The sequence below is a fragment of the Python bivittatus genome, unplaced genomic scaffold (genome assembly GCF_059951505.1).
Source record: "Python bivittatus isolate LINGU-HERP-01145 unplaced genomic scaffold, Pbiv_v1 ctg000020_np1212, whole genome shotgun sequence".
Classification (NCBI taxonomy): Eukaryota; Metazoa; Chordata; class Lepidosauria; order Squamata; family Pythonidae; genus Python; species Python bivittatus.
The window spans coordinates 6,471,843-6,479,886 of record NW_028277030.1 but is presented as its reverse complement, the minus strand read 5'-3'; positions in this window follow the sequence as shown (position 1 = coordinate 6,479,886).

Below are 8,044 nucleotides of genomic sequence, written 5' to 3'. Positions count from 1 at the left end.
TTTCTTTAATCCTTTGAGTGTCTTCCTTGCACACAAGCCATTAACTTCTGATCCTCTTCTTCCCTTAAGTGTGCCAATGAGTGTAGGCTGGAGCCATCTGTTATGTTGCACAAATCAGTTGGGAAAAGACAGGAGTTAAAATACAAAAATGTGAGAAATAGGAGGAATTATGATTCAAGCTGTATCCCAGACCTGATGCCTGTGCAGGCTAGAATTCTTATATCATGTCTGGGTTCACAGAATGAACCTGGGTCCATTAATGATCTCAGGGGTTCCATAAACCCATGTACCCAATTAGTACTGGGGCAAGACAGGATCAATTTCAACCCAAAACTGTATCAGATCAATTAGGGATCAAATTATGCTCCCTTCCTTGTTGTGCTAATTCAAAACCCAGTCAACTGTGGGGAGTGTCCAAGATTCACCCAATCATTCTGCCAAGAAAATGAGACAGAAGTACACAGCAGCCACAGGGCATGTGTCTGCCTAGCGAGGTCGTCCACCAGGTGGACTAATTCTACTTTATTGTAAGGTTACATTAACAGAATCTTGCAAGTCTGAAAGTACAATTCTCCCCTTGTCTCTTTTACAGCCCAAGAATCTGGGGAGGGTCCCTTCTGAGACATTTGCCATGCCCACATTCCTTTTGCCGGCTAAGCTGCCTCTTATCCAACCATTCCCCTGGCTGTGGCTGTTCTCCCTGACTCCCAAGGTCATTCCCACATACCATTACATCACACCCTTACAAGACTTCTTTTAAGGCCTGGCAGCCACAGAACACGCTTAGAAGGGCACCCCCACTGCTTCCCGCTTAGCCAAAGGGGAAGGGAACACCAGGGTAATGAAGCCTTCTGGTGCGAGGGCTGATGTTATACCAGATAGACAATAGGAAATGAACAGGGATCTTTTGTTCCTCAAACTGCCAGGTCTGAACTCTGTTAAGATCCTTTTAAAGAGGCCACCAACAGTCTTGGCCTTCTGGAAGACTGTTGAAAACTGGCTTTTTCTCTAGGCATTAGGCGACCCCAATATACTGTACATCTGTCTGTTTTTGTGGAATTGTTATGTACTGCCTTGGTTTTGTCTTTAGCATTGGATGGTTTTAATTGGTTGTGGGATGGATGGATGGATGGATGGATGGATGGATGGATGGATGGATGGATGGTTTTTGTATGGATTATTCACCACCCAGGGTTATGTATTTAAGATAGGTGCTATTTAATAAATAAACCTAAATAAACATGGTTATTGCCAGATATAGGATATCCTGTGAAAACAGCCACTTATTCTTTGCCCCTTCCATGGGATTCTGTAATTACTTCATCCTTTCTTTTCCTTCCTCCAGACACCTTAAATTACCAGTTCAAGTGGATTTCCTCTGAATAGGATCAATGCTGAAAATCTCATTTGAATTTCTTTCCAGATTTTGAAATTCTGAATCAGTCTTATTTCTGAAATTGACGTGCTGCACTACGAAGCCATTGTTGTTTTAATATTAGATTGATTGCTTTGTAAAGTTATAAGGTTTTTTTTTCACTGTTCCATATATTCTTTACATTAAAGGTACATACAGGGAGACTGAAAACACATGTTGCAAAAACATTCTATGCAGATAGTCCTTGAGTTACAACAGCAATTGAGACCGAAATTTCCATCGCTAAGTGATGCGGTCATAAACTGCAATACCACATGATTGCTTCACTTAGCACTGGCAATCCTTGCAGTCTCCACTGCCGTAGTTAAGCAAGGATCATGGGTCATTAAGTGAGCACCTCCTCGCAACTTCCTCCAGCTTCCAACAACCAAAGTCAAAGGACAAGAGATCACCCAGATGTGCTCTGGACAGCTGCTCCTTGTGAGGAGACTGCAGGACAGCAGTTTTCTGTGGGTTCCAGTGCCGTGAGACAACGAGATCAGCCATCTTGCTCACAACTGTATGGAGACTTTTAAAGGGCATTAAGTTCACAAACCTCACTTTCTAATCACTTTCGGAAATTACTCATTAGCTACTTCTAAGCTGTTAGAGACCTTCAGAACAACAAGTTTGAAAATGCCGGGTGAGTCTGCCTTCAATCCTGAACGAAAGAAAACTTTAATCATAAGTTTAAGTTTTTAAAGAATCTGAAATAAACAGCAAAAAGCTAAATAAGATTTTGATCTTAGAAAGTTATAAATGGACTAAGGGTCCAGATAAAATTGAAATATTGAAACTTTTACAATAAGATTTTGGAATTAATTATAAAGTACAAACAGCTTCTCATGGGAAATAGGTTCTGTTTTGGTTTTTACAAGACATAACAAAGATAAGCAATTTCATGATTTCAAAGACTGGACACTAGAGGGGACTAAAGATTGTAGGTAGAGGAAAGACATACAGGCCTGCAAGATGGTGCAAAACATTATGACAATAAAAATACTGAAGGAGACTTTTGAATAATGGAATCAGAAAATAGTAGTCACAATATCAACAATGTCAGTAATGATGTCTGCCTCAATGGATAGACGATGTCCAAAAGATGTTACTGAAGAAATGATAGATGTAGAACAAACTTTATCTGACAAGACAGAGATGGTACCAAAAGTAGATTTACAACTGACAGGCCAAGAGAATGACTTGGAAAAGGATGTATCACTGGATATACAGAAGAAACTGGCTGAGGTTTTAAATTTAAAGGGAAATACAAATCACAAACCAAGACAGTGACCTGAATAATTTTTTCCTATAGGATTTACAAAAGAGGCTTGGTAAAGCCTTGAAGAACCTTGTGCAATGGGACAAAGAAGAAATGAAGAGAAATCAAATCCTGCTACAATATTTGAATGAACTAAACATTAAGACTGTTAGAAGTAAAAGGAAGGAATGTAAAGTTGATTTATTTGATCAAGGTTAAAACAAGATATGTTGTTACTCCTGGCAACCCTTTATGGACTTTCTGCTGACACCAAAACTGAAAAAATGATGTTTTATGGATTTGATAAGAAATGACATGTGATTCATTGGGTGCAAAAACAAAATGCAAACATTAAAAATAAGCCCTTGTATGTATTTAGGAACAAACATTAAAAATAAGCCCTTGTATGTATTTAGGAAGCCCTAAATAAAATATTTAATCCCTAAAACACAAAATTAAAGCTTCAGGAAACCTGATTTAAAAAATCAGTCAGGCACTTCCAGAAGTATATTATAAACAGATACATTCTGCTTTAGGGGTATATATAATTAAAAACAAAAACACAAATAACTAATTCAATAGAAGTTCCTGCCTGGAAATGAATATTTCTTTCCTGAAATAAGAAGCCAAAGCTCTACATTTCCTTAGGATTTTGATGATAAATGTAACAACACTCTGATGAATCTCAAATCATAAAGTTTCATTTCAACCAAACAATTATTTGATTAACCTCCCATCACAACACTTAAGTAAAATATGCTATCATGTTTAGTTTTTGATTCAGTATCCTTATCATACTGGGCAAAGCTATCCATTTTAGACTGAACTACTTGATAGTTTTCATCTGATTTTTGCTCAATACTCTATTCCAGAGTATTGATTTTCAAGATATTCAAAGAGGCTCATCTATCCCAGATAGCAGATTTTAGGAATCAAAATACTAATCCTAATCTCTGATAACTGGGATAGACTGGGATTGGGAATCTTCCTACTGAACAAGAGTAGACCTGTTATGGTCTTCTATTGTATCCATAGAAAGCTCCAGAGACATCGGTCTACTGTTGGCTTGTTTGTTTATAAGATCTTACTAATAATTGTTTTGCTATTTGTATGCCCGGAAACAGGTTGTTCTAGGGGCACATAAGAGTTCACCTTAGATACCCAGGCCCCCAAACCCAGGAAGTTGCAGGATTAGGCCCATTGCTTTTGTCAGCCTGGAACTGGTGTACCTATTTTTTTTTCCAGCGTTAAGGAACTGAAGACAGGGATTTGAATAGGGACAGATCATCATCTGTCCCTTTACTCATCTCCACTTAGGATTGTTCTGTATAATGAAGATCCACCCCAATCCCCAACCCCCATTATCAGTAGCAATACTTTGTTAACAAAATTATTTGTAATTTTATTCACTTCCCTCTTAATATGGAATTAATATATAATTAATTAATAAGTTAAAATTTAATTAGTGTAGATAATTCCTTGGAAAAAAATATATATATACACATACATACATAAATACATACATACACATATATACATACACATGTATACATACATACCGAACCCTTCTCTGATACTCAGTTGTTAACTTATACAGCCTAATAACTGGAAAATAATTGGCTAGTTTCATTACTGCCCAAGATTCCAGTAGAAATCAACAGCTTTTCTCTACTAATCCCACTGTCCCCCATCAAAATGCAGGTTTATGTTATTCTGATTAAAACTTAAAGAACTGGAAATAATTGTAATAGAGTTGGGTTGCAATCTAATGCAAACTGGGAAGTAAGCAAATCCTACTGAGCTTATTAGAATATTACGCCACTAAGTGCTTTCAAAGCTGCCACAGGGAGGTGGCCTACAGAAAGTGAGAATACTACAATGGTCATTCACTCTACCAATTCATTCAATTATATCTTAATTCATTCCTGCCCATTTATCCCTGCTCTCACCCATGCAACAACCTCCTGTTGGCCAAAACAGCCATCTGGAACATGTTCATGGACAGAATATTGACTGTTGGGAACAATGTTGAATGCTTGTTGCTCCCTGCCTTGCACACAAGCTTTCCAAAAGCTTCAGTTTGACAAGATTAGAAACAGCGCACTATTAAAAGTCAACTTGCTTGCCAAGGCCACAAACCACCTAGAAGGCAGGTGATTTGTGGTCTTGGCAAGGAATACTAAGCTAGTCTTTATCTCATATTTGCTGCTGTAACAACTATTTGACAGGCAACCTGTGATGGTAATGACATGTCCAAGAAAACAGACTGAAACCTAAGAAGATGCAGAATCTGAGCCCCATTGATCAGGCTTCTTCTCCCTGTTCCCCTTCATGTTGCATCTGAATTTCACATGTCCAGGAGCCAGAATATTTCTGTTTTATGAACCAATTAACTGTCAGACTAATAGCACTTGGTTGCTTTTAAGAACTCAGGCAACAGCCTAGACTTGACCTTTAAGATTTGGCCTTAAAGGTAATACACAACCAATAAGATTTCCAATGGTGGGGTATCATATAAGCTTAATAAATACATACATTTAATAAACAAACAAACAAACAAATCATTGCAAAACCCCACCCTTAAGAAAACAACACAACAAAAAATCCTTCCTCGAGTACCAATCAACCAACTTCCAAATCTGAGAAAAATCAGAGAAGAATCTCAGAGGGTGAAGTTAATGAGTGGCAGGCAAAAGACATTAGAATGTCAAAGACATTAGAATCATTTAAAACTTTAAAAATAGGGAGCTTTACCTTTAGTGGCTGCATTTTCTTCCTTGTTTCCATTTCCCTGAAAAGAGATTTTCAACACTCTTGGAACACAAGAGGATGTTTATAATGTTGTATGTTCAATCACACATTGGCTGCTCAACAAATATACTTGCTGCTCTTACTATAGTACTTTCTTGACAATTATTAAACCATCTTTATATCCACTAAGCTCATATAAATGAAGCTTGCATTTATGTTACCATTTGGCTGACACATTTATTTTGACAATATTACTGCACTTCCTGCATTTTTCCTCTCCTTCCTAGAACTCTGTCTTTTTTCCACCCCACTTCTGAAACAATAATGTGCTCCTGGAGATGCTGCAAAAGATCAAAAGCTCTTCAGATCATATTTACAGTGCTAAAGGCACAATGTGTGTCCCTGTAAATGACATGTAAATTACTGAATTGATTATTTAACTTCAGTCAGGTTTTGCAGATGAACTGAAATTCTGTGTTAGCTGGAAGATATGATTATTCTGCTGCTTGTACAAAATCAGCTTTAATTCTCTTTAAACATCATTCAACAGGTTCTTGCTGTACAGAAGATGCAGATGTATTGTCCTTAACAATATTTTTTTCTGCTTCATTTTTCTTCCATTGGTCAGTTTTAGGAATAAATTAGATCTGGAATAGCCAAGGATTAGACAGGTTAAAAGAGATTATGGGGAAATGTTCTATTAGCATTTTAGACACTTTGGATCAACTCATATTTGATTACTTCTTTTAAGTCTCTTTTCTTGATCAGACGTCAAGCACGTCGGAGTCAAATAACCAGATTCTGTAACCAGTGATTTCCATAGAACTAGAACTGAACAACATTAATACATTTTTTTAGTATCTATACTGAGATTGATAACTCATGGTATAGCATAGCTTTCTCCAGCTTAGTATCTTCCAGATGGTAGGGATAACAGTTCTTAAAAGTCCTAGCCCAGAATTTCATCCCAACATATCTGGAAGATATCAAGCTGGGGAATGTACTGTAAGTTTAGGATATATTTCAAGACCCTTGGGCTTTTCTTTTTCCTTTTTTTAGTTGAGGATGTCCCTCTTGTGGTAGCTGATGAAGCATAGCTGTGTGGAGACCTAATCATCTCATGAGAATTAAAACTGCACCTGGATATTCACTTGAAGGAATGTTCCTCCAAACAAATAGAATATATCTCCACCAATATGGTTCATTGTGGATTTGGTCTAGATGATTGTTTCTCTTTTGCAAGCCAGCTTTCTATATATGATTATATGGAATTTTCCTGTGTTACTATCAGAAAGTAACAGACTATTCTTTTACAGTATACTGAAGATAGTTGAAAATAATCAAATGATCAATTTCTAAACTATGGCACAGAAATTAAAACATGCTTTTAAAAACTGTACCCATTCTTTGTGCTTTAGTTTTGTTTCCCTATACATTTCAAGGCAAATCTTAACATGCAGAAAGAGCATATACAAATCTTATTAGCAAACCCATCTTTGGCCTGATGCTTTCATTTTGATATGATGTGGCCCACCTTTCTGCCCTAATGTAACTCTCTTATCTAGTCTGTAACTGTTCCCATGGGCAACAGGCTTAGCACTCTGAATATGAGAAAAGTTTCTGATTTTGAGAGGGAAAGAAAAGCACAACAGTAGGACTGAAAAAGCTTCAGGGCTGGTGCAGAGTTTATTCCGGTATACCCAAATGAAGTTCAACTCCTTTCTTGCTCTCTCCCAGATATTTGGAAACAAATCTAGTACATTATATCCAGAAGCTAAGATTTCTCAAGAAAGACATGCATTCCAGTAAATCAAGAACTTTTCACCTCCATCAAACTCTGCTACCCCAAGCCAGTGCTTGTGGCAGCATAACTGGGCAACAGATGAATGAGCCTTGCTAAAGGGGCAAAGCCCCAGAGCTGTCCCAGCCATTACAGAGGGTGAGTGGACCTGCCTGAGGTGGTAGCTTTTGAGGCACCTTTAAATGCCAGCAAATTGTCATTTATATAACCCCCTATGACATAAACTGCTTAAAGAAGCTGAAAGGCAAGGAAGAGAGCTTGACCCGTGAGGCAGTCTCACCATTTCATCTAAGGGCAGTATTCTCCTGCTCCCTTTTTTCTAACGGGAAGAGTCCTCATGGGCTATCTCATCCAGCAGCTTTCAGCTTGGCAGTTTTCAGAGGAGCCCCTTTCAGTGATGGCTTATTCTAAGGTCTCAATTTCTTGCAGGGCCTTAATACTGACCTACATGGATGAAAAATGGGTCTCAAAGCATGCAGGATCATCTCTAGCAGCCTTGCACAGTATCCGAAAGGTGACTGGTAGGATCGTGCATTGATCTGAGGAAACGAAAGACTTGGGTCTATCTGGGTACTGTTCATTTCTGTTTTCATTTGTCCCACAATGAACGTAAATAGAGAGGAATGAAATGGCACCATGGGAACCCTAACACCCCTTCTACAGTGGTGTCTGCTTTCTACCTTAAAGATCCACAGTAATAAAATCAGATTTATAGACAGATGATTTTCCTCTGAGCTGCTTGTCAATTCTATTTTTCCACACCTCGCTGTTCTTCGCTTAAAGATGAGATGGTACCAAAGTAGGATGCTTGGGATAGGAA